The sequence below is a fragment of the Mercenaria mercenaria genome, chromosome 8 (genome assembly GCF_021730395.1).
Source record: "Mercenaria mercenaria strain notata chromosome 8, MADL_Memer_1, whole genome shotgun sequence".
NCBI classification, from domain to species: domain Eukaryota; kingdom Metazoa; phylum Mollusca; class Bivalvia; order Venerida; family Veneridae; genus Mercenaria; species Mercenaria mercenaria.
The window spans coordinates 73,521,649-73,549,350 of record NC_069368.1 but is presented as its reverse complement, the minus strand read 5'-3'; the positions used below and the strand labels follow the sequence as shown (position 1 = coordinate 73,549,350).

The window sequence follows — 27,702 nt, the reverse complement described above, 5'->3', positions numbered from 1 at the left end:
TTCAAACAGTCTGGCCAGGAAGCAAAACTAGGCCAATAATGACGCACGAGCCGATTTGCGTAGAGACCGACAGGTTTTATCAATCCGCGATTAAAGTAGTACAAATGTATATAAATTTATGTTTGTTTTTAAAAATGTATGTTTCCACGCGGGGTTACAAATTGATGAACCTGTTGAAATGTGAATGTTATTCAATTATTTTTTCCAGTTTTTCGTTTGTTTACAAAATCATAACTGCGTAATAATCTTAGCGCGCGCCTGTCAGTACGTCAGTAAAGATGATATCCAAAAATAGCCAGTCGTCTACGGTTTGGTATCAGATAGGCTCAAAAATAGAAACGGATAAGTTATTTTTGTGCGATTGTGGATTTAATTCGGGTAAGGAATGTGACATAATTTTGTTTAGCTTTCAGAATATTTTGTAGTAAATAATAGTAAATACTTCAGGGTTTCTAGGCCATTCAGTGGGATACAATTGTACACGGTTTAAGGAATTCCCAAGTTATTTACAACATTTGTGTGTCCGTAACATTAAGTACAGTATTTTCAATATAATTATTATTTTGCCACTCTTGGGCCATATGATATGATAATTTTGATGCTTTAGTTTATTTACTAATTATACACAATATGACAAAATATATATTTGAAAATGCCTTACATCATTTAATATGCCTGGTTTTAATTGGTACATTTAATTGCCAATTAAAGGGATTGCCTAAAATAAGCGGACTACAAGTAGTAGACACAGAATTTTATTTATAGTTAGATGTTAACAACATGTTCTAGACAACCCTACTGCTGGAAGAAGATTCCTTTCATCACTACATTACTTACAAGATGTTAAAATGTACATACACAGAACACAATGGGACTTAATATACTGTATGTACAGAAGTCATTGGACTTTAATTAAATTTAATTCTCTTAAAAATATATGTAATTTATAAGCTGATAAACTCCTATAGATTGCCTGAGTCTTTCAACACAAAATGTATCATTGAAATTTACTTTGCAAGTAAAACTGTTCTTTTCAGCTGACAGTTAGCAGACCTTCAGTTAGAGATAGTAAAAGTTTTGCTTTAAAATCTGTATGATATGGTAAATGTTCCAAATGAATAAATTCCTCACAGCAACTAATGTTTTTGAATGTAAAAACTGACCATTTAAGAGGAGTCTGTGTGTTAAAGAGGTAGTATACCATAAGATTTGAATATACGCATGCCCTCCCGGAAGTTAAAGTCAGAATTTTCGACAATGTTTAAGACAAACCACGTGATTAAAATGGGCCCTCGTGAAATAGTGTTACATATCTGTATTATTATCATCATTCTTCTTTCATTTCAAAATACCTACAGAGGTTCAAACCTGGATAAAACTTGTACTTGAAGCAACATAGTTGATGAACATGAGATTGTAGCAGCTAAAACATTAAATTACATGAAATACAATAAATTCAATTAAAAGAAAAAGTAAGCCATTTCACTCTTAATTAGCAATCATTTGCTTTCAACGACTTTTGACTGGGTATGTAAGTGCATAAATATGCAATTTGTAATTGAACATGAAAAAAAGGTGTCACTGAGCAAAAAATTTCTCAACATCTTAATGATACAACCAATTATTTTGACTACCAGTAAACAAGTGTTGCAGATATATCAGTATGCGTAGAGATGGAGTGCAAAAGAGGAGATAATTTCTGCTAATTATTTATTAGATCACATGTAGTTCCCTACTCTGAGTCATTCAGAATCCTATGAAAGATATTGCATTGTGCATTTATGTATTTACTTTAAATATCTATGCATTTGCTTATCTATTTATCTTTATTTCGCACATTGGAAGCTGAAAAAAGTCTTGGGTAATTGATTCGCTGTGTCAGCTGTTTAAAAAAAACTGACATATTTTATGTAATAACCGATATGTAATACATAGGTGTGTTAGATACCGAAATAGAAGAAGATTGACTATGACATTTTTCGTGTTATAAAATCAAGTTGGCAAGAAGAGATAAAATTATTACAGATTGATGAAAATACTATTTCTTATGGCTTTGACGTTGAATAATGCAGAATGCGGATCATTTACCAAGCACACTAAAGACAGTTTCATAGTGAAATTCTTATAACTGATCTTTTCTTTCTGACAAAGTGGTTGATAATTGCACACTTTATTTTATCTGCATTAAATTGTTGTTGCTGTTCAATTTAGTTTGTTGTTGAGTAACTCTAAAAAACCTTCCAAGTTTTACTATAAGTTCAATATTTGTCCCGGAATTAATGACTTCAGTGCCCTTAAATACCAAAGATTTATAGTCTGAATATTACTCCGGTAAAGCGGGGTACATGAGGTAAAAAAACTGTCAGCATAGGTCAGGTCATTAAAAAACTTGGATAATGGTCTGTCTGATCTACCTAAGACATGGTCAAAATGTTTCTCTATGAAATCATGGTCAAATTAGGTCAAGGTCAGATGAGCGATACAGGGCCTTCAGCTTGGTGGAGAAAAAATTACTTCAGAAGCATTATATAATGTCATCACTAGAGAAGTTATGGAGTGTTCTGTGGGAACAAATGCCATGTACCATTTTCCTACTTGTAAACTGTAACATGACAGTCTTGTTTTAGTTTAAACGATGCTAATAATATATTTCAGTTCCATTTAATGTGGAAACATTTTGAAGCTTACTCGAGTGTGTTTCCTAGAAAAACATGTATCAGTCTTTACCCAGGATTTGTTAGGAAATCAAAACCACCGGGTTTGATAGCCTGACACCTTATCTACACCACCACCAATGCCTTTCTGCCCTTATAACAGTCGAATGGGTAGGCGGTCCCAGTTACATCAGGAGTTATCCACCGCAGTTTCAATAACTGGCTCTTCGGCTAAATCTTTGTTTTCATAGCTGCATTATTTGACTGATCTATAATCTTGGAGCCAGGAATTCAAATTGATCTTATTGGTAAGGATGGAGTTTTATCACTGGCTTAGGTGGCAGCCATTTCAGAAATTCTTAATATCTGAGATATCTGCAGGAATGCAGATATGCATATCTCATATCATCAGAGTGAATGTTTGTATTTAAAGAAACAATAATGTTTATTATGTAACAGTTTCAGATTGTAGCTGCAATGTATTGGTAAAAGATATATGTACTGCGTCCAGAATGCACATGTGATCTTTATTATATAAATTTAGCTTGAATGAGTAGAAGTCTGCCAGTACACTAATACAGACACCTATTGTTCTTGACCAGATCAGTTTTATAGGTACAAAGATTGTACCTTGTACTCCACACATCTTGTTAAAATTGAGGAAGGGACAGTAGCTTTTTTTTGTGCAACAATAGACATTTAATATGGACGGCTCTGAACAATAAAATAAAAAACAGCCTATTTTTTCTTTTTAGCAGCTCTCAGCTCATGAAATATCTGGTCACCTCCTGCTGTGTGCTTTTTTTTTGTTGTTTTTTTGTGTTGCTCCATTTTACCTCTGTTACAGTGTAGAAATGATTCTAATTCCATCCCCGCTTTTCTCCTCCTGGATGTTCTCGCTCTTAACCCCCCTCCTTCCTCCCCCATCACAACGGTCCCCGGTAGCTATGATCCAGTCTTGTAGACTTGTCTGTGTGTGTTTCCCAGTTTACCTCATTTGTCTTGCCGAGACATCCGTTACTTCTATCCACTTAAGCCCCACTCACCTCTTGGTCTTCACGGGGCCGCGTTTGCTGCCTTGTATCCTACCTTGGGTGTGATACCTGTTTTTTCTGCAGAAGCAGATTTATCTGGTTAATTCTCTGCAAGTGGGTGGGGGGAGGATGATCCCTTGCACCTTGTTCCTTATACTTCACCAAGGGAGTAGCTTCATGCTTTACATGCATATACGCACATACTAGGTATCGTTTTGGTTTGAGGTTTATATGAATTGTTGCATATTTCATAAAACAGTTTCAAACACAACATCCTAATAGACAGATCCTATGACATTTTTGCCTCTGTCTTTTTTTGTAAGAAAGCACAAGCAATCTTAAAGATAAACTTTTGACACGTCCTTGATGTCCTTTTTTGCGTCGGCTAAAGGCTGAAAGCCTTTGACGAGTCCTTGCTATCCAACGAGTGACAGTAAAGAGACCCCAAATAACACAGTGGGAAGGGATGTCTGTAGTTCAGAATTACATTTTCTCAAACTTCAAACAAAGGCTTCAATGCATGAATGAATTTAAGTGTGTCAATCCCTTTGTAGGAACCAATATAGGAGTAATCTGTATTATTTAGGACTTGTAATTGTGCCAATCTCGAATCTAACTCATTAAGCATTAAATGGCATTTTAAGAATTGTTGCAGGCTTACAAAGCTTGGTAACAATCCAGCGAAAGACAAACAAGTTCCACAGGGGCCCATCTAAGATGCGTGATTAGCGTAAATTACGATGAAGAAATAATGCAACTACGCATGTCTAATAATTTCTAAGCGTATAAAACGTATATAAAATTACAGAAACGCACACAATGACTTTTTTAAAAACAAAATCTGAATCGTCTGGATGGAGTAGGTAACATAGCGATCAGCCTTAATCTACCACATTGACGTAAACACGCATCGTATTGATTTGCTATAATTTGCGTGGGTTGAATTTGCAACCGTAAACGGATAAATTATCGGAAAGAGAAGCTTTATGGTTTGTTTAGTTCTACTGATATGAAAAATGATTTAGTTCTTATTTTTCGAAGAAAGAAAAGAATAAAACAAATCGGCGAACGAAACCGAAACATTAAATTGTTATTTCTGTGTTGTAGTTCTTGAAATCGAAAGTAGATCGTCTATGTTTGGCTGCTTTCACGAAACGAAAACAACTTTTTATGAAAAGATTTAAATAAGAGGTAAAATTTTAACTGTAAACTTCAATTCAGATACTGCAATTGCTGCTAATGTCTTCGTATCATCAAATTTGTAACATCTATTGGTTCAAAAACTGGAGAAAGTGTATAATGTATCCGATATAATATTTTGGGTAAATACGAGCTGTGTTATGAAATTTTAAGAAGAAAAAAAACTAAAAACAAACTGAAACTGGTAGACTATAACGTCCGTACATCAATCATTAGCCAACTCAGGCCATTCAGGCCTTTGATTTAATATTTATGAAAGAGTTGTGCTTCTTTTCAAGTTTTTCTGTAGTTAAGAAGAACCAAAACAAGAAAGATGTGGGTTTAGCTACTCCAAGATTCCTTAGAGAAAAAAAAGGGTAAACATTTTTTTTTGCCCCATCATATTTTATTTCTAAGTCAGGAACAATCTTTTCAAGGTGTGATTGCCTGAAGTGTAAAAGGAAAAGAATATGTGTTGATTGAAAACATCGTTATGAAAAAAAAGTAAAATTTATGACAAGATATAACTGAATACATCAGTTGACAATTTACAGTTATAATGAATAAACTAAAAAACATTTCAATTAAATAGAAAAAAAAACAACAATCAAGTTTAGTAAATAAAATGTGGTTTTCATGAGTCAGGAAATTGTTGTGATTATTACATTATTATATCTTCCACCACACAGTGGGTGGAGACATATTTGATTACTCCTGGTCTTTGTGTGTTGGGTCTGTCACAAACTTGTCCGCACTATATCAAACATGTCTAATTGCGACTTCATTATTAAAACTGTAACCAATTTTATTTTTTTGTGGACATAACTCTTGGCCCAAGGCATTAACTCGCCCCAAATTGCCAGCACTTCCAGAAGTATGGCCCTTGAATACCCAAAATCGGCCCTTTTACTCTTAAAGGTATATTTTGTAGTGAGTAAAACAGTAAAAAGTCAAAATGCGGTGTAGGATCGGCCAGAAATTGGTACAAACCGGACGAAGTTGCGAAATGTTCATGGTTGCGGAAAGAAGCATTTACTGGACAAGGTATGTGACACACGTTAATATCATGTTTCTGTTTTATGCAGGTAAACTTTGTGTGTGGTTTAATTCAACAGAGCACAATTGTCTGAACAGTGTACAAACTCATTACTGTGTTTTTCAGGCAGGGGCGAAAAAAAGTGGTAGACAATATGCATGAACAGCGAGTAACATTTTATTAAAAAAAAAAAACAATGAGACAAACATTTCCAACATCTTGGACGGTTCAAAAATTCCCATGTTAAACATACGATGATAAAGCCCGAAACGCGTTGTTGAAATGTTCGGAATGTAAATGGGTGTGAGTGAAGTAGGGCTCTTTATGTGAGAGTTAGATTTTGGCGTCTGGATACTGTACCGAGGGTCGCTCACTGAGGGTTATTGATTACACGGGGGAGTCTACTTTACTTATTATTGGAGGATGCAAAAAAAATTGTGATTTTTAAATGTTGTCTTAACAAGGGTGGCTGTGAACTACAAAAAGTACAACAACAGTTAATTCCAACAATCGTATAGGGTATAAGGGTATGTTTTATAATCAGTAGAATAGATAGAAGCTAGAATCTGTATTTACGCTTATGAGACCTGTTTCACCCATAAAGTAAAGAATTCACAGGTCGCCCACCATGAATGAAATCGCGCATTTTCCCCAGCGCGCATATACTTCACCTATTCCATATGATCGCTTTTGTGGGAGACATGCGCTTTTCTCAAAAGCAGCTCTAGTTTTAAAGAAATTAATAAAAGCTAAAACAGTTTGCGTTTTTTGTTTTTGCATATATTGTTAATTTAATATAATTTTCAGGCCATGTGCATGCATGCATGCATAAGCACACATAGACACACAGGTTTATAACTTTGAAATATAACCTTCACTGTTACATTGACATGATGCAGGCCTCCTATTAATTTTTATCATCTGTTTTGGGGAAGTCAGATTTATCCTTCCAATGCAAAGCATTACAAGACAGCAATATTTCCACATTTTTCAACTCTTTAGGCATACAGACACTAAATAGGAAAATGGTGCGAAAAAAAGGTAGTCGCATAATGGCGGATACAAATAATCCTGAGTTTTTTGGCTGTGTAGAGCTATTTTCCTTCTTTTGACATGTGGTGCACAAGACCCAGGTCCATAGGTCAAAGGTCCTAAACTCTAACACCGGCCATAACTATACATTCAAAGTGCCATCGGGGGCATGTGTCATCCTATGGAGACAGCTCTTGTTTATAGAATAAAGAATAACAGCTATTAAGTGTGTTGTAACCTTTAACTTAGACTAGCTCCTAGACTATGATATATATATGTTTTTTTACATTTTTATGATTAAATGTTGTGAACTGAGCAGTCTATATCCTATGCCAAATCATTAATAATCAGTCCTCTGTTGAAAATCTCCGAAAAAGGACTGCATTTGTCTTTTTATGAAATTCATTCGTCAAAAAAAGGGGAAAAATGTAGAAATATATTTATTATCAGTCTAGTGGCTAGTCTACCTTTAACTTTATTTTAGCTCTGCTTGTACCATACAGTCCCTTTAAAATGGCAGTAGCATTGTGTAAATTGTAAAGAAATAAACCTACTTTAATTTTACTAATTTTCATAGAGTTGTGTCCCTTTCTGCCAAACTGTTCTCCTTTGTTTTCCCATTTAAGAAGTTTAAGTGAGAACAATGGACATTATGTGTTATTGAAATAATTTCAAACTGTGCATTATGGGGTAGTGCCAAAGTGTATAACAGAATCTTCTGCTAGACTAAGTTGATCAATAGTAATTGCCTACTAACATCATCCAAATAAGCGACGAAACTTCCCCAGAAAACTGGACTGAGCACATAAATAATTCAGCGTATTTAGGATTTACTAAGTCTCTAGTCGGTATCTAGTGAGGCTCATTTGCGTCATAGTGATGTCATTAATTTTGCTACTGTGCATGCTACCCTCATTGCCACGGTAACATATCTCGTTCTGCTGCTGGTACTTACTGTGACATAACCCCGTATGGTATAGGTTTTTCCAAACACTATGTATTGATCACTTTGGAAGCTTTGATTAGCACATGCTGAAGATAGTTGACAGTTTGCAGAATCTCTCAGTCATATAGCATAGGAAAATCTTTGAGAGAGACTACAGTTTCTGGCACTCCTTATTGAACACACATCCAGATTATATCTGTAGAATACAAGACAGTTTCTCTGGAACAATTACCATGTACATGTTTGTACTTACAACATATACAGGGCAATTACAACTAGATCTATAATGTAGATAAAATTGCTGGGAATATTTAGCTAGTTTTGAAACTAATCTGTTTAGTATCTATAGAAATATGACAATCTTCCCTTAGTTACCTGGAGATATTATAATTTAGCATTGTCTTCTAAGGATAAAGGGTGAGTTGTCTTGAGCAACTACAGGCTATATACCAATAAAAGAAAGTGCTCTTTGTTCATTAACAATTCAGCTAAACTTCAGAACAATTTGGTTACAGTTTCTAGATTTTCACCCGTCCGTAGACCATTTTCCACAAGAATCCATACTTTGCTTCAAGAAAACGAAAAGAAAAAGGGGTGTTGAATAGTATGCAGTGAAACGCAAGTCATCTGAAGTCAGGTACCCTCATATTGCCGCATTTCAGAAAGTGGTCCGCCGAATAAACACCCTCATACTTGCGTTTCAGAAACAACTCGAAAACCGTGAATATGAGCATGAAACGTGTCACTATTGATGTAGAATTCATTCCACGATTGAAAATAATGCCCATTGGCCCCTGATTTACACGCAAATGCGGCGAAAAGAAAAATGGAAGAAATTAGGATTATTTATTAGGGATTCTTTCGGGATACACCACGGAACACATTTTTGACCGAATTACTGAATTATGACCTATAAGAAATATCTTTGTCAAATTTAATAACATTTTCATCCCTATGTCAAGAAAGTGTAATACCGACCATATTACAAGTGTCAGTAAAAAATTCGAGATTTAGAGAAATCATAGAATTTTTAAAATGAGGCACCCCTACCCATTTTCTGCGCTAAATTAGGATCTAGGGTCGTGAATTGTAAAATTTGGTTTAGAAAACAAGTCCACCGGTATGTATTATTTTCGCTTTGATTCTGAAATATCATTCATTCCGTAATAAATATGACTCAAATAAATGCATTTGTGCACATTTCACACACATGATGGAGACCAAAGTATTAGCCTTTCTATGACAGAAATTGCTGCAGAAATTAGGCGCATTCTACTCTAAATATGTCAAAAATTAAAATTTTTCAAATTTTAATGATTATTTGCATTGAAATCACCATTTATAACAATATACAAAGCGAGTTAAGGGTATTAAGACTAATTGTGATGTGTTTGAGAAAAATCTTATTTCAGATCTTATAGAAAGATCTTTTGTCAATTCATAACATTTTAATCCCTATTTTCAAGAAAGATGTAGATTTCAAATACTCGAACATCGTAACAAGTTTAATAAAAGAAAATTCGAGATTTTAGAGAAATAGAGACATTTAAGTGAGGCACCCCCTACCCATTTTCTGGGCTAAATTTAGGCGTAGGGTCGCTAATTGTAAATTTTGGTAAATGTTCCACCTGTATGAATTATTTCGCTTTGATTCTGAAAATATCATTCATTCGTAATAAATATGACTCAAATAAATGATTTTGGCATTTCACACATTATGGAGACAAAATATTAGCCTTCTATTGCAGAATATTGCTTGCCAGGAAAAATAGGCGCATTACTCCAAAATATGGTCTCAAAAATTGAAAATTTTTCAAATTAATGATTATTTTGCATGAAATCACCATTTATAAACATATACAGTCGATTTAAGACTATTAAGGACTAATGTGATGTGTTGCGAGGGAAAAATCTGATGGTTCAGCTCTATAACACTTTGTAAAGGTATAGTATCTCCCTTTAACAACCAATATCTATTAATGTGTTGTTAGTTGCTAGTCTGTATATTTTTATATACAGTATAATGTTTCTCATATAAGAGTGACATGAATATTTTGTTCAGAGGTTGCCTGAACAAAAGATGACTGTCTGTTTTTCATTTTGTTCTTCATTCAATTATAAGGTACTTTTTACATGAAAATTGAACAGCATATAAAACATGTATATAATTCTACAAAATGTTTGGTAATTAACAATATGCAATGGGTCTGTTTAAGTATATCATTTTAAACAGTCCCGATACAAAGTTAAGTGACCCAGATAAATATTGCAAAAAGCATTCTAAATAGTAAGATTTTTATATTGGAGCCATATTTCTTTGAATATGAATTACCGGTATTTCAAAACCATGTAAGATTTCATTTTAAAATCTATTTGTAACATAAAAAATTGAACGAAGAATATTTTGTTCTTAGTGTGGTTGTATGTGTATTATTCTTTTCACTGTTATCACTTTCTGGTAGTTTTTAAAGGAAGACGAGACCGGTTTATCTCTTTTGTTTCAAAATAATCAAGCCAAAAAAAATGCCGCTCAAAAACAAAATGGAATCATCACTGCAGAAACATAAACTTGCATCAAATCCTGGAAGAGAAAATCCCACAAACAACCTAAACATGACAGGTCCAAAATACAACAAAAAATGCTGATGAATGGAGACTGCCTTTGTCATGGCTTATAATTGAAAAACTGGGGAAACTAGAAATATTTTAAAAGAATTATGATCAAAATGTGCTGATAACTAAATAAAAAAAAATCAGTTAAATGCCAGGCAAATGTGAAATTTGAGTTTAACTAGTTTCCAACATATTTTTTAAACATTTGTCACACTTAAAGAGCTCTTTCATAACATTTTTAGCAGTTAAATTTAATATTAAAGTTTAAGAATGTTTGTTTGGGGTTGGGGAGTTGGGGGAGAGGAATGTTAAAAATTACACAAAACATACTCTTGAAATCAGAATATGTATGAAGAAATGGCTTTGGTGAATATTTATCTGCCATAGGTGTTAAATGGCATTTGTTATGAATGTGATACCTTTTGCACAATGACTTTTCAGGTATTTTAGAAGTATTTTATGGATTCCACTATATTGTGCAGATCCTGAATCTGTAACTGAGAATTGTAAATTTCGAACTTCGAAAAGCACATTGAAATTGTAACAAAACAATTGTTTTTTGATTAAGACTCAGTTATAACCAAGGCACTCGTTTGGCCATTTTTGGGGCCGAATATGGGCCACCGTTCCCCTCATATACAAATAATATGTTTTTCCCTTTCTCAGATGAAAATTCCCCCGATAATAGGTTGTTGGACACCAACTAAAAATGAACTCTTTCAAGTTCTATTTATAATGCCTCTAAGAAGATTACTGCTGGAATTACAGTTACATAGTTTGAAATGATTGAAAACAGTAAATAAGTGCGAAAAGTAGTAAGATATATGATGGCTAAAAACGTCCCATTTTTTGTTTTAAAACGATGAAAAATTCCCCTTCCTGAGGGTATGGGTACCTGTCCCCAAAAGTTGTCTAGTGCCCTGATAACTGTTTTTGAAATGCTGAAAGATTTTGAACAGATATCGATTGTTGACATGGGGGAGGGTATGTGGTCTAAACCCTAAGTGTTTTAAGGGAGAAGCGTGACCCTGTTGTACAGCCTGTTTACTTACATTCTCAGAGGCATTTTTGTTCTAGCATACCTTAATTGATTGCTAATCTTCAAAGAACATATGTTCCTGACATGTCAGTAAGATCAATACAAGAACAGGTCCTTTTCTCACAGATGAGGCTTAACTTCTAGAATTTATTGATTGAAACTCTATCTTAAAAGAGAAAAGCAAAACATGAGTATACTGAAACAATAAGTACTGGTAGATCCTAGGAGGAATTCAAGGTCAAATTGTTGTTTATTTTATCCAGGTACTCTAACAGGATTTCAAGTGATTTTATTCTTAAAGTTCACTTTATCAAAATGTTCTTGTGCAGTACTAAAATAAGTATGGCTGTTTTTTCACTCTCACTTTCAGTATGTTTGGGACTTCTATTATGTATTTCAACTGCTCTCACAGAGAATTGGCAACTTTATTCTCCCAGAGGCATATAGAAATAACATTGGCTGTCTGTTCAAACACTTCATATCGCAGTTATGATTTTAAAATGATCAAGGGATTCCAATGGAACTTTCAGATTTTATACATGATAAGAAGGTGTTTTAAGTTTGGGCTATACCCCCTAGGTCAAGGTCACAAGCCTGTAATTGTGATCCACACCTTCTTGGTCAAGGTCAGAGGTGGTAAGTTAGGGGGTCTGATACCCAGTAATGGCGAAGTGTTTCAAGGACAGTCGGTCAGACGGGACTCGGGGTAACCCTTCGGACCAATGAAGCTAGATGACCGAAAACATGTTGTAAGGGTAAACAAAAACAATAAGATAAGATTATAACTATAGTCAATGTTGCCATGAGTTTTGCCTGAAATTATTAATGAAAAATGAAAACTGTGCGGTAAGAAAACGCAGTGTTAAAAAACGCTTTCTGTGGTAGTAAAAACCGACCTACTTCGTACCTTATCCGACATACGGTCCGATGCCCTGACCCTCCACTAAAGACCAGGCCATTTTTTTGTCTTGACAGGTCCGACTGTCTGACGGGATTTTGCCATGACTGCATACCTTCTAGGTCAAAGTCACAGGCATGTAAGTCAGGTCCATACTAAATAGGTCAAGATCACAGGCTTGTAATTCAGGTCCATACCCTCTTGGTCAAGGTCACAGGCTTGTAATTCTGGTCTGTATCTCCTAAGTCAAGGTCACAGGTACGTAAGTTGTGTCCATACCTCCTAGGTCAAGGTTAAAGGCCTGTAATTCTGGTCCATAACTCCTAGTTAGTCAGACTTGTGCCTCCTGGGTCAAGATCACAGGCATGTTAGTATCTCCAAGGTCAAGGTCACAGACAAAGCTGGTTCCATACGTCCTAGGTCAAGGTCACAAGTATGTTTGTCAGGTTTGTTCCTCTTAGGTCAAGATCATAGGTAGTTTAGTCTGGTTCATGCCTCTAGGGTCAAGGTCACAAGCATGTTAGTTGTGTCTGGATCACCTACTGAGGTCAAGGTCACAGGTATAGACACTTAAATGAGAGGGTTAGCATGTTTCAGCTGTAATTTTTAAACAATTCGAGTGATTCAAGTGAAACATTACAAAAATGTTTATTGATTATTGACTATCAAAAACTGTACAAATATGAATTTGAAAGGGTCGTGATAATACATGACAATTGCAGTCTATATCTATTTTTGCAAGTCAGTCATTTATTTATCCCCCCGCCAAAGGCGAAGGGGATATTAGAAATGCCCTTCCGTCGGCGTCAGTCTGTACGTCCGTCCGTCCGTCCGTCCGTCCGGTGAGTCCGCAACGATTCTTTGTCCGGAGAATTAACTCCAAAAAGTACTGGAGGGATTTTCTTCAAAATAATACACTGATAGAACACATTGGGAGGAAGTGTGCAGTGTGCAAGGCACAATAACTCTACCTTCGCCGTAGTTGTTTGAGTTATTCCCCTTTATCATTAGTTTCTTAAAAAATTGTCCGGAGCCATAACTCCAAAAGTACTGGAGGGATTTTCTTCAGACTGATACACTGATAGGAACACATTGGGAGGAAGTGCAGTGTGCAAAGGAAAAAAACTCTACCTTGCCTATTTTTTGAGTATTCCATTATCAATATTTTCTTAAAAAATTGTCCGGAGATTACTCCAAAAGTTACTGGAGGGAATTCTTCAACGTCATTACACTGATAGAACACATTGGGAGGCAGTGCAAGTGCAAGAAACAATAACTCTAACCTGGCTATTTTGGAGTTTATTCCCTTTAGCATTATTTTCTTTAAAAATTTTGTCTCCAGAGCATAACTCCAAACGTACTGGAGGGATTTTCTTCAAAACTTGCATACAGATAGAACACAGCATAGGAGGAAGTGCAGGTGTGCAAGAACACTAAACCTCCTGGCCTACTTTTTGCGTATCCCCTTGTCCTATTCTTAAAAAAAATTGTCTGCAGCATACTTTTTCATGATGGTGGAGGGATTTGATATATTCTTGGCACCAAAATGTTCTCCACAACGAGATGGGAGGTCAGGCGCAAGAACCATGGTACCTAGTGTCCAAGGTAAAGTCACACTGAGAGGGTCAAAGGATACAAGAATGAACTTTGTTCCGGAGCACTTCGTCTTCAGCCATAGAGGGATTTGAGATAACTGGCACAAATGTTCACCACCGCAAGACAGAGTGTCATGCGCAAGATCCAGGTCCCTAGGTCTAAGGTCAAGGTCACACTCAGAGGCCAAAGGTCAGATACAAGAATGACTTTGTCCGAAGCATTTCTTCTTCATGCATGGAGGGATTTTGATGTAACTTGGCACAATTATACACCATCATGAGACGAAGTGTCAAGCGCAGTTCCCTTCTTTAGAATTACTTCCCTTTGTTGTTACTTTCAATAGCTTTTATTGTAACTTTTTCATTACTAGTCGTAGGGAAAAATCGAGACCACTTTTCAGTAGTACAACATGCATGCTACATCCAATTTTGAGGTGTATTTTGACCAATCTCTACCTAGTAAAGATTTTTGTGTGGACTTACAATTTTTTTTTTTTTTTTTTTTTTTTTTTTTTTTTTTTTTTTTTAAGATTAACTTCCATTAGTTGTTACTATAAATGACTTATGTTGTAACATTTTTATAATTGACCACAGGGAAAAAAACAAGACCACTTTTCTGTGGTACAACCTGGATGTTACTTTCCAATTTTAGGTGTATTTTAAGACATCTCTACCTGGTAAGGAGTTTTTTTGTGGACTTAGAAAAACAAAAGACTTACAATGATTACTAAACAACCACAAAATTAAAATTCCATTTGCAAATACAGCTGCTAGAGTAAAGAAATTTGCTGTGACGGGCATATATTGTGACATTCTGGCACTCTTTTTCCCTGTTAGCTTTCCATTCCTTCTTTTTACAGTAGCCATATAGAAAAACATCATACAGCTATACTGTTCACGAAAATTAATAAAATTTAGCAGTAAACCACTTCACCACTGAATAATTCTTTCCTCCACATCTTTAAAACCCGTGATGTGGACCACAACTAAACGGTTTTTCAATGCTTCTCCAAAAAAAAAAATACTTTCAGACACTAACTTACCAGGAACTTTAGCCTTCAATTATAATATGCCCGGCGGGGGGATTGGCCATGTCTAACATGGCTCTTGTTTGTCATAAAATTGCTAAATGACATGAAATTATAGTCAGACTATGAATCTGCCTATAAATGCAGGAAAACTATTCTATAACTAGGAAAACTTTTGGAGCCAAAATGCAGTCAGGCATCTTTGGTGCATTGTAAAACTTGATAAGTGTGAAAATTACTAACATGACCATGGTAGACCATGGTCAAACTGTTGATTGTCTTTTCTGACCATGGTCGATCATGGCCAATCTTATCTCACCATGGTCGACCATGTTTTCACCATGGTATTTGATGGTTCAACCATCAAAAGCCGTGGTGACCATGGTCAGCCATGGTGATCGTTGCCTGGGAAGTATTATCACTTTTACACCTGCGAATGAATTTTGGTTAGCTGTATTGTTTTAAATGCAACTCTTTGACAAATATAATATAAAAGGTTATCAGATTTATATTTATGCTAAAATAAATCTTGGTTTGGCAAGTTTTGAACGACCAAAATCTGATTAACCACCTTTAAATATTATGCGCTTCTCAAAACACACTGTTTACATTTAGTCGTCAGGTAATGTGAGAATTACTGTATTGTCAGAAATTTAATTTGCATTATTTGTGCTCTCAATGTCATATGATCAAGCTTTATAAATCCTGGGCGTGGGTGATTTTCTTCTCTATAGATAATTATTTGAGTGACAATGACAAACAGTGCCATTCCAAACAGTTTCAGTAGTTATATTTTAAAGTGACGATTTAAAGAATTAAGGATTTACGTCACACTGGTTTATCATATGATACGATGATATGATCTACTTTAACAGTACTGATTTTTGGTTGTAGAATGTAATGTCAACAATGGCTATGCATAATAACTTTTTGTTATGTAAATAAAACAAATCTGTATTTGTTCTATGTGTCTCTCTCTCTCGCTCTCTCTCACTCTGTCTCTGTGTAATAGTGTTAGGGTTATTACTGACAGTAAGAAAATCAACAACTTTGTGAAAATTGCCTCTTTCTCTGTATATGTACCGGTATGTGGGTAAATATGTCTGACAGAAAATCAACAAAGTTGTTAAAATTTCATCTTTCTCTCTCTGTATATGTATTTGGGTTATGACAGACAGAAAAAAAATCAACAATGTTGTGAAAATTACCCTTGGTATAATTCTGTAATTAAAGTTTCAGAGGGGACTTGATCGCCAAGTCTAATGACCAAAAAGTCTTGCTCCTTTCTGAGCATGTTAGATGGAATTTCTGTAGAACTCTAATAGTTACAATTTCATTGATGTATATGATGGATTTACTGACTTTCACCCACCTCAAACTTGTGTCTGCTATTTCAGGCTCTGTCCATGACGACTAACATTCTTCTGTACTGGGAAACCTGTAAATGGGAATAAAAAAATAGTCTGCATTTTGTGAAGGAAGCAACTCATTATTGTGATAAATTTTCACTCTAAAATCAAGTAACGTATTTATTTGACAGAAATCTTAAAAACTATTAGATTTTGCTCTATTTTCTCCTTTTCATTAATTTTTTGTAAGATGCCCTCATACATTGAAACCTTGTGACATGAGAAATTCTCTTATTAGCGATGAAAAGTGGGCGTAAATGGTACTGACATCATGCATTTGCAGGCTCTATATTATTTCTTGTGCTGAAATGATTTTTGTAAGATGATGTCTCACTTCCTTGGGTAATTTCACAAACCGCTTGAGAAACAAGAAAATGGAAAAGAAATTTACATGGCCAGTTTACTGTGTACTGTCATAAAATACGTGTCAGATATATTTGTCATACCAAAAGCCTTTTAAGTATGTGTTTCCTCTACTGTAGAAATCTTTCGTTCAGACTTGAAAGTGTTGTAACTGTATATAAAAAAAGTGTCCGTTACCGTGGTTTCGTATGGAGGCATTATAGTGTAAAACGAAGAAAGATATGATAAGTTGTATATGTATGAAAGTTTTAGAGATATATAATGTACAAATTTTATTTTCCGTACTGCATTCTATTAAAATAATGACATGTTTTACAAAATGGTGTTCAAAAAGGAACACTGTAGCAAGTATGGTTACAAAAACAGAAACAGCAACAGTGAACATTAGTACTCCAACAATACATTAATAGTTCTTGAACAATCCATGAAGTTATTTATGAACTATGAACTAATTTGTTATATGAACTTGTGGTCCAACCCTTTTACCTTTCTTAGAATGTTTTGTATATTTTCTGTATATGTACATTGTATACGTTGTCATTAAAAGGAAGGAATAAAATATGTTTAAATCAATCAACTAATTTGTACTCTGTTCATGGATATTTGCCTGTTCATACTGAAAGCCATCTTAGTTAACTCACTCATGATCCATGAGTATTTAAGCGACTGAAACAGGAAGTTCATGAACAGCAGCCATGAAGATCATGGATCAGTATTTATACACATGTTGTGGGCCTCTGTTTTGTTTATGAACCAGTTTTGTGAACAATTTGTTGGCAGTTTAAATATCTTCTTACCATACATTGTCAAGGGAGTTAACTGTGCAAATATTAATTGCTACTTCGTAGTTAAGTTTTTATAAGGTACACATTTTGCTAGGTGTTAACTCTAGTTGATTTCCATACAGTGTTAAGGGTACAATGACTATTTAGTTTTCAAACTGCACTGCGCCTATACAGTGCTATTTGCTGACAGTGTTACATATGAAGATCATATCTTTATGTTTTAGTATTATCTAAATTTGGGAGTGTTCTATATCAAAAAATTAATGGGTCATTCAGAATATTGTTGTTTAGCTGAAAAACAAGGCAAAAACATGTTTAGACATACATTATAGACTGTCATGTATTAAATTTTTCAAATTGAATAGTTCATTTCATATTTGAAAATTCAGTCAAATATTGACTGAACATAACATGTGCAAACAGACTGTTTTGTCCCACGCCAAAACATGACCCTAACTTGCCTATAATCTTTTTCATTTTTTTTTTTTACAAAAAATAGGCTGATGATTTTGTATAATAGTAATATTTGTGCATTGCTTTTGTGTAAATAATTGAATTTTAAGATCATTTAAAGTAATATATATGTACTCTTTGTGAGTTCACTATAATTTAGAACAGCAGTTTTTAAAGAGACACACATTAGGTAAGCAGACTGTTGCATGAATATCAGTCCAGTCTGTTAATCTATTCCTCACTGCCTGTTTGAGTCAGTTATCACTGCCTGCATGTTAGTCAGTTATCACTGCCTGTCTGAGTCAGTTATCACTGCCTGTTTGAGTCAGTTATCATCGCCTGTCTGAGTCAGTTATCACTGCCTGTTTGAGTCAGTTATCACTGCCTGTCTGAGTCATTTATCACTGCCTGTCTGAGTCAGTTATCACCGCCTGTCCGAGTCAGTTATTATTGCCTGTCTGAGTCAGTTATCACCGCCTGTTTGAGTCAGTTATCACTGCCTGTCTGAGTCAGTTATCCATGCTGATTACGGGAATCAAATGTAACTTGCTACAATACTAGATAATTTATAGACAGGAGCTGCTTACGGAGCCAAAAACATTATGACATGAAAGTTGGCAGTGGTATATTTTACTCTGTATTTGTTAATGTATATTAGCTAGCTCATCAGCTCATCTTAAACATGCGTAGGTGTGTTAATTTTCCTCTTATTATGCCCCTGGCATCTACTGATGTGGGAGGCATATAGTGATTGTCCTGTCCGTCCGTTCGTTCGTTTGTCCATCTGTACAAGGTTAACTGAATGGGACCGTTTCGTCTAGCATCAATACCCCTTACTAGAATGACTTGATACTAATGCAGATGTAACCTGTGACCATTCCTCATCTTCAGACTTCACCTGACCTCAGTTTGACCTTGACCTCATTATGGACTTGGGTTGCTTTATATGGGCCATCTCTTGGTTAACCAAATGGGACCGTTTAGTCTGGCATCAATACCGCTTACAAGAATGAATTGATACTAATACAGATGTAACCTGTGACCATTCCTCATCTTCAGACATCACCTGACCTCAGTTTGACCTTGACCTTGACCTCGTTTTGGGCTTGGGTTGCTTTGTATCGACAAAGATGCCATCGGGGGCATCAAGCGTTTATTGAATGCAGCTCGTTGTTTTTCCCCTCGCCAAAGGCGAAGGGGATATTAGAAATGCTCTCCTTGTGTGCGTGCGTCTGTCCGTCCGTCCGCACCGATCTTTGTCTGGAGCATAACTCCAAAAGTACTGGAGGGATTTTCTTCAAACTTCATACACTGATAGAACACATTGGGAGGAAGTGCAGTGTGCAAGAACAATAACTCTACCTTGCCTATTTTTGAGTTATTCCCCTTTATCATATTTTCTTAAAAAAATTTGTCCGGAGCATATCTTCTTCATACATGGAGGGATTTTGATATGTCTTGGCACAACTGTTCACCACACGAGGCGGAGTGTCTTGCGCAAGAACCAGGTCCCTACGTCTAAGGTCAAGGACACACTTAGAGGTCAAAGGATACAAGAATGAAAACCTTGTCCGGAGCATTACTTCTTCATGCGTAGAGGGATTTTGATATAACTTTGCACAAATGTTCACCACCACGAGACGGAGTGTCATGCGCAAGATCCAGGTCCCTAGGTCTAAGGTCAATGTCACACTTAGAGGCCAAAGGTCAGATACAAGAATGACTTTGTCCGAAGCATTTCTTCTTCATGCATGGAAGGATTTTGATGTAACTTGGCACAATTATACACCATCATGGGACGAAGTGCCATGCGCAGTTCCCTTCTTTAGAATTACTTCCCTTTGTTGTTACTTTAAATAGCTTTTATTGTAACTTTTTCATTACTAGTCGCAGGGAAAAATCGAGACCACTTTTCTGTAGCACAACATGCATGCTACATCCAATTTTGAGGTGTATTTTGACCAATCTCTGCCTGGTAAAGATTTTTGTGTGGACTTACAATTTTTTTTTTTAAGGTTAACTTCCCTTAGTTGTTACTATAAATAACTTATATTGTAACATTTTTATAATTGACCGTAGGGAAAAAACAAGACCACTTTTCTGTGGTACAACATAGATGTTACTTTCCAATTTTAGGTGTATTTTAAGGTATCTCCACCTGGTAAGAAGTTTTTTTGTGGACATAGAAAAACAAAAGACTTACAATGATTACTAAACAACCACAAAATTAAAATTCCATTTGCAAATACAGCTGCTAGAGTAAAGAAATTTGCTGTGACGGGCATATATTGTGACATTCTGGCACTCTTGTTCCCTGTTAGCTTTCCATTCCTTCTTTTTACAGTAGCGATAAAGAAAAACATCATAGCTATACTGTTCATGAAAATTAATAAAATTTAGCAGTAAACCACCTCACCACTGACTAATTCTTTCTTCCACATCTTAATAACCCCTGATGCGGACCACAACAAAACGGTTCTTCAAAGCTTTCCCCAAAATTAATACTTTCAGAACTAACTTGTCAGGAACTTTAGCCTTCAATTATAATATGCCCGGCGGGGGGATTAGCCATGTCTAACATGGCTCTTGTTTTTATTTCATGTTGTGGCTAAGCTGTAGCTACCAGAACAAAAATGTTATTGAAAGTACCATTTCTGATTTCAGATAGAATTTAACTACATGAACAAAAATGCAAATCTAATCGTCACATTTCTTGTAGATTGCGTAAGGAGTATCTGAAGCATTTCAGACACTTTCTGGCAGTCCGATAGAAATTTAAGTTATTTTTTGTTTAATAAAAAACAATTGTTTTGCTACCTAGAATGTTACTGCTTTTGTGTCATGTTAAACACCCCAGTTTGATTAGGAGAATTGAAGTGCTTTGTTCTTGATGCCGTATTATATCTGGGTGTTTTATAGATGATTTACTTTTCAAAACATGAACTATAAATTGTAATTTATATCAAGTTTTTTAGGTGCTATGAGGTACCAGGAAGTCTACCCTTTGATATGACCATAAAATGGGATATATTATGGAAACACCTGCTTCTGACACTGGGCTTACAGGCAATGTCCATTTCCTATCTTAAGCAGTCCTAATCTAATGTTCACCAAAAATATGGTCATCATGTCTAAGCCAGGTTCCATAACAAATGGGATTGTCCGAGTATGTTACTCAAAATTGTGAAAATTGACAGTGAAATTGTCCGCTCTCATACTTGAGAGCTCTTATCCAATATACCATGTCTCAATTTTATAGGCACAGTATGTTGACCAGGTTCGATAACATCTGGACCCTCCAAGTCTGTCTGGAGTTACTGCCCTTGAATTAGTCAGAATTGTGAAAATTGACTGTGTACACTTGAGCAGATCAAATCCAGAGATTACAATGTTCATAGGCATAACATCTCTGCAGACAAGTTCAGTAACAAGCCAGATATTCACAGTCTTGAGTCAGCTTTGAGTAATGGCATTTGAGTTACTTAAAATTGTGAAAATTGACAGCCGTCCTCTTAATGTCTTAAGCAGTTCTTATCAAATTTTCACCAAACTTAGTCGGCTCATATATTGGCATATTTTATTTGCAAAGTTTGATAATCAGCCTGATAGTCTTTGTCACTCTTGAGGTATGGCCCTTGGTTTAGTTTAAATTTAAAAAATTGACAACTTTTCTGCTCATTAAGTAGAATAGTTTAAAGATCAAAAGTAATTTGCTGTGATGTGTTTTGTTTCAGTGATAGTTAGCCATTCTTCTTTCGTTCTGACTAAGAAGGAACCCGAAACAGTCAGGCTGGTAAGCCCATAAAGTGTCATCATAGCCTGCTCCCTTTAAAATTTTGCCCTTAAAATGCATATGGGATAAAAATGTAATAGTTTGGGTGTTGGAGGGAATTGTGCTGCCTCCAATCTCCCCTTCTTGCTATGAAATTGGCACCAGTTGCATCCGATTTGAACTCATTGAGTCAGATGTGCCAGAGTACCTTGAGGCTTACCTCTGTATGTTATACACTTTGATTTATACCTCTGTTATTATTTGGTGCAAACTTTCAAACTTAAAACATCATTATGCCTAGTAATGTTACACAATCCGACTTCATACATAATTGATAATTGTTACAGTGCTTCAGTTTACAGTCGGAAAATAATCCAAGTATATTCATATTTGATTTTTTTCACTTTCGCTGTTATCATGCTGGCTAATTAGTTGTGCAGTATGTAAACACATCATAAAGCCTGGTTCCCAGCATGTACTAAGTAGCATTAAAGGGGCAGGTAATCCACACTAACCCATTAACATATTGGAATAGTGAACATTACCTGCATCCATTTGTTTTGTAATGAAGATCATCAATCTGTTTTATTACATTAGGTCGGAGTTTTCAATATTCATTTATTTGTTATCATGATGTTGTTAATATTCATTAACACCCTTTGATCTATATTTATTCAATTTTAAAGACCATCGAAGACATCCACCTATCTAAAACAGAAACAGTCAAGGCCAGTGCATTTATTCATCATTTTGAAAGGCAAATCATCACTATCATAATGTTCGTCAATGCGATGTTTCTTTGCAGAACAAATTAACTTGTATAATCACCAGACACATCGGCCCTTAAATTGTCTTGACAGGAAGCCTGGAACATTGGGATATAACATTCAAAATGACATTATAATACATGCAATTACTATGATATTCATAAATGCTTGATTTACATTTTAGCTTGCCTTTTTGAAGAAAAAATAGAGCTCTTGCACTCGCCCGATGTCGCCATCGCCGTTAGTTAAAGTTTTTGATTAAGTCAAATATCTCTGTTACTATCAAAGCTATTGACTTGAAACTTAAAGTAATTATTTAATATCAAAATCTACACCAGGAGAAACAATCCCCATAACTCTGATATGAATTTTGACAGAGTTATGCCCCTTTTTAACTTAGATTTTTAGCTCACTTGAGCACTTCGTGCTCAAGGTGAGCTTTTGTGATCGCCCTGTGTCCATCGTCTGTCGTCCGTCCGTCGTCGTCAACAATTTGACTGTTAACACTCTAGAGGTCACAATTTTGGCCCAATCTTAATGAAACTTGGTCAGAATATTACACTCAATAAAATCTTGGACGAATTCGATATTTGGTCATCTGGGGTCAAAAACTAGGTCACCAGGTCAAATCAAAGGAAAAGCTTATTAACACTCTGGAGGCCACATTTATGAATATATCTTCATGAAACGTGGTCAGAATGTTAATCTTAATGATCTTTAGGTCAAGTTCGAAACTGGGTCAGGTGGGGTCAAAACTAGGTCACCAGGTCAAATCAAAGGAAAAGCTTGTTAACACTCTAGAGGACACATTTATGACTGTATCTTCATGAAACTTGGTCAGAATATTAATTTTGATGATCTTTCAGTGAAGTTTAAATCTGGGTCAGGTGGGGTCAAAACTAGGTCACCAGGTCAAATCAAAGGAAAAGCTTGTTAACACTCTAGAGGCCACATTTATGACAGTATCTTCATGAAACTTAGTCAGAATGTTAATCTCGATAATCTTTAGGTCAAGTTTCAATCTGGGTCATGTGGGGTCAAAAACTAGGTAACCAGGTCAGATCAAAGGAAAAGTTAGTTAACACTCTAGAGGCCACATTTATGACCATATCTTAATGAAACTTGGTCAGCATGTTAATCTTGAAGATCTTTAGGTCAGTTTTCAATCTGGGTCAGGTGGGGTCAAAAACTAGGTCGTCAGGTCAAATCAGAGGTAAAGCTTGTTAACACTAAAGACCTAATAATTATTCTAAGTTTGAAACTCATGGGAATTTATGAATCTGGGTCATGTAGGGTCAAAAACTAGGTCACCAGGTCAAATCAAAGGTAAAGTTGTTAACAATCTAGAGGTCAAATTTATGACTGTATCTTCATGAAACTTGGTCAGAATGTTAACCTTGATGATCTTTAGGCCAAGTTGGAATCTGGGTCATGTGGGTCAAAAACCCTCAATAAAATCTTGGACGAGTTCGATATTTGGTCATCTGGGGTCAAAAACTAGGTCACCAGGTCAAATAAAAGGAAAAGATTGTTAACACTCTATAAGCCACATTTATTAATCTTTAGGTCATTAGGTCAGGTGAGCGATACAGGGCCTTCATGGCCCTCTGATTTTGTTTAAGTTTTATATTACATCCAATATCTCTGATACTTTGAAAGCTATTGACTTGAAACTTAAAATACTATTTACTATCAAAGGCACACCAGAATAAACAATCCCAATAACTCTGATTTGCATTTTGACAGAGTTATGCCCCTTTTACTGGCAAAGCTCTTATTCAAGCATGGAAAGTCGAGCATGCTGTCTTATGGACAGCTCTTGTTCAGCTTAAACTGACCTTGGGATTTATATTTTTATTATTGATATCTTTTTAGCTCATCTGATTTTTTGAAAAAAAATGATGAGTTATTGTCATCACTTGAGCAGTTGTCGGCGTCGGCGTCTGCGTCGGTGTTGCCTGGTTAAGTTTTATGTTTAGGTCAGCTTTTCTCCTAAACTATCAAAGCTATTGCTTTGAAACTTGGAATACTTGTTCACCATCATAAGCTGACCCTGTGTAGCAAGAAACATAACTCCATCTTGCTTTTTGCAAGATTTATGGCCCCTTTTGTACTTAGAAAATATCAGATTTCTTGGTTAAGTTTTATGTTTAGGTCAACTTTTCTCCTAAACTATTAAAGCTATTGCTTTGAAACTTGGAATACTTGTTCACCATCATAAGCAGACCCTGTACAACAAGAAACATAACTCCATATTGCTTTTTGCAAGAATTATTGCCCCTTTTGGACTTAGAAAATCAGTTTTCTTGGTTAAGTTTTATGTTTAGGTCAGCTTTATCCTAAACTATCAAAGCTATTCCTTTAAAACTTGCAACACTTGTTCACCATCATAAGCTGACCCTGTACAGCAAGAAACATAACTCCATCCTGCTTTTTGCAAGATTTATGGCCCCTTTTGGACTTAGAAAATATCAGATTTCTTGGTTAAGTTTTATGTTTAGGTCAACTTTTTCTCTTAAACTATCAAAGCTATTGCTTTAAAACTTGCAACTCTTGTTCACCATCATAAGCTGACCCTGTACAGCAAGCAACATAACTCCATCCTGCCTTTTGCAATAATTATTGCCCCTTTTGGACTTAGAAAAATCATTTTCTTGGTTGAATATTATGTTTAAGTCAACTTTTCTCATAAACTATCAAAGCTATTGCTTTAAAACTTGCAACAGTTTTTCACCATCATAAGTGGACACTGTACATCAAGAAACATAACTCTATCCTGCTTTTTGCAAGAGTGATGGCCCTTTTTAGACTTAGAAAATCATGGGTAGGACAATATTTCTATTATACAAAAAAAATCAGATGAGCGTCAGCACCCGCAAGGCGGTGCTCTTGTTTAAATATGCATAATCATGTGCATTATAAATAAACTATTCCATATGCTTAATTAACCTATCCTACTAACCAGAGACTTTCAAAAGATTCCGAACAAAAAATATATAAAAATATTCAAATCACTTGCAACCTTTGGAAAGCAGAAATATGATCAGTTATTTATTATGCCCCTCTGCGAAGAAAGAGGGGTATATTGTTCTGCAGATGTCGGTTGGTCGGTCGGTCGGTCTGTCTGTCTGTCAGTTGGAATGTAGACCAATCCGTATCCGGATGATAACTCAAGAACGCTTGGGCCCAGCAGATGACCCCTATTAATTTTGAGATCTGTAAGTCAAAGGTCAAGGTCACAGTGACCCTGAACAGTTAAACGGTTTCCAGATGATCACTCAAGACAGTGACCCTGAATAGTAAAACGGTTTCTGGATGATAACTCAAGAACACTTGGGCCTAGGATCATGAAAGTTGATAGGGAAGTTGGTCAGGACCAGGAGATGACCCCTATCGATTTTAAGGTCAGTATGTCAAAGGTCAAGGTCACAGTGACCCTAAACAGTTGCATGGTTTCCGGATGATAACTCGAGAACACTTGGACCTTGGATTATGAAAGTTGATAGGGAGGTTGGTCATGACCAGCAGATGACCCTTATTGATTCTGAGGTTAGTATGTCAAAGATCAAGGTCACAGTGACCCGGAACAGTTAAACGGTTTCTGGGTTACTCAAGATTGCTTGGGCCTAGGATCATGAAAGATGATAGGGAGGTTAGGCATCACCAGCAGATGACCCCTATTAATTTTGAGATCAGTAGATCAAAGGTCGAGGTCACAGTGACCAGGAACAATAAAATGGTTTCTGGGCGATAAGAAGGCTTGGGTCTAGGATCAGGAAAATTGATAGGAGATTGATCATGACCAGCAGATGACACCTATTGATTTTGAGATCATTAGGTCAAAGTTCAAGGTCACATTGGCCATGCAGAAACAGTTAAACAGTTTCTGGACAATAACTTCAGAACGCTTGGGCCAAGGGTCATGTAAGATGATAGAGAGGTTTATCATGACCAGCAGATGACCCCTATTGATTTTGAGGTCAGAAGGTCAAAGGTCAAGGTTACAGTGACCCGGAACATTTAAACCGTTTCCAGACAATTACTTGAGAAAGCTTGGGCCTAGGATCATGAAGCTTGATAGGGAGGTTGGTCATGACCAATAGATGACCCATATAGATTTTGAGGTCAGTAGGCCAAAGGTCAAGGTCACATTGACCCTGAACAGTTAAACTCTTTCCGGACGATACCTTGAGAACACTTGAGCCTAGGATCACGAAACTTAAGAGGGAGGTTGATCATGACCAGCAGATGACCCCTGTTGATTTTAAGGTCAATAGGTATAAGGTCAAGGTCACATTGAAACAGAACAGTAGAACTTTTGTTTACAGTGAGCATTAATTTCTGTTCCTTGTGCAATTACTGAATGCATCAATGGGAGCATTTCGTGTTCGGCGAGCTCTTGTTTTCAATAATTATTATTGTATACTGAAAACTGAAACAACATGCCAGTTATTTTCTGTCAAAGTGCTTGTTCAGCCAAATTATGTTTACAAAGATATCACTTCACTGGTTAAGATTAGCTGTTATTCATGGCAACATCATATTAATATTAGAAGTTTTTAGCTTGACTTTTCAAAGAACATCTCGGTTAAAGTTTTGCAAGTATGTATAGCTATCATTTAAACGCATATTTTTCTTTTTTAGGTCAAATACCAGCCTCACTGGGTCAAGTCCCATAACTCTTGACTTGTATTTTGGCCAAATTATGCCCCCTTATAGACTTAGAAATTCCTGGTTAAAATTTTGCATGCATACTATCTCCAAAACTAATGCAGGTATTGAATTGAAACTTTACATGAGTCTCTTTTGTTATTAAACTAGGTCCCTTAACTCTGACATGCATTTTAGCCATATAATACCCCCTTTTTGGACTTAGAAAATCCTGGTTTAAGTTTTGCATGCAAGTACATATAGCTATCATTTAAAGGCTTAATTAGCTTTGAAATCCTAGATCAATTACCAACCTCACTTTGTCAACTACCATAATTCTGACATGTATTTTTGGCATGTTATGCCCCCTTTTGGACTTACAAAATCCTTGTTAAAGTTTTGCATGCAAGTTACTAAGAAAATCCTGGTTAAAGTTTTGCATGCAAGTT

General features: G+C 35.8%; 1 protein-coding gene across 2 annotated transcripts in view; it reads left to right on the top strand.

Moving 5' to 3' along the window:
- The first annotated feature begins 272 nt into the window (after positions 1-272).
- Positions 273-27,702, top strand: part of LOC123565259 (myocyte-specific enhancer factor 2A-like) — a 156,704-nt gene continuing 129,274 nt past the window's right edge. Inside the window, exon 1 of one of the 2 annotated variants that reach the window (XM_053550190.1) lies at positions 273-378. The gene's annotated coding sequence lies outside the window, so the exon portion shown is untranslated. The remainder of the gene's footprint in view (positions 379-27,702) is intronic. The other variant, XM_053550191.1, reaches the window with a different exon arrangement.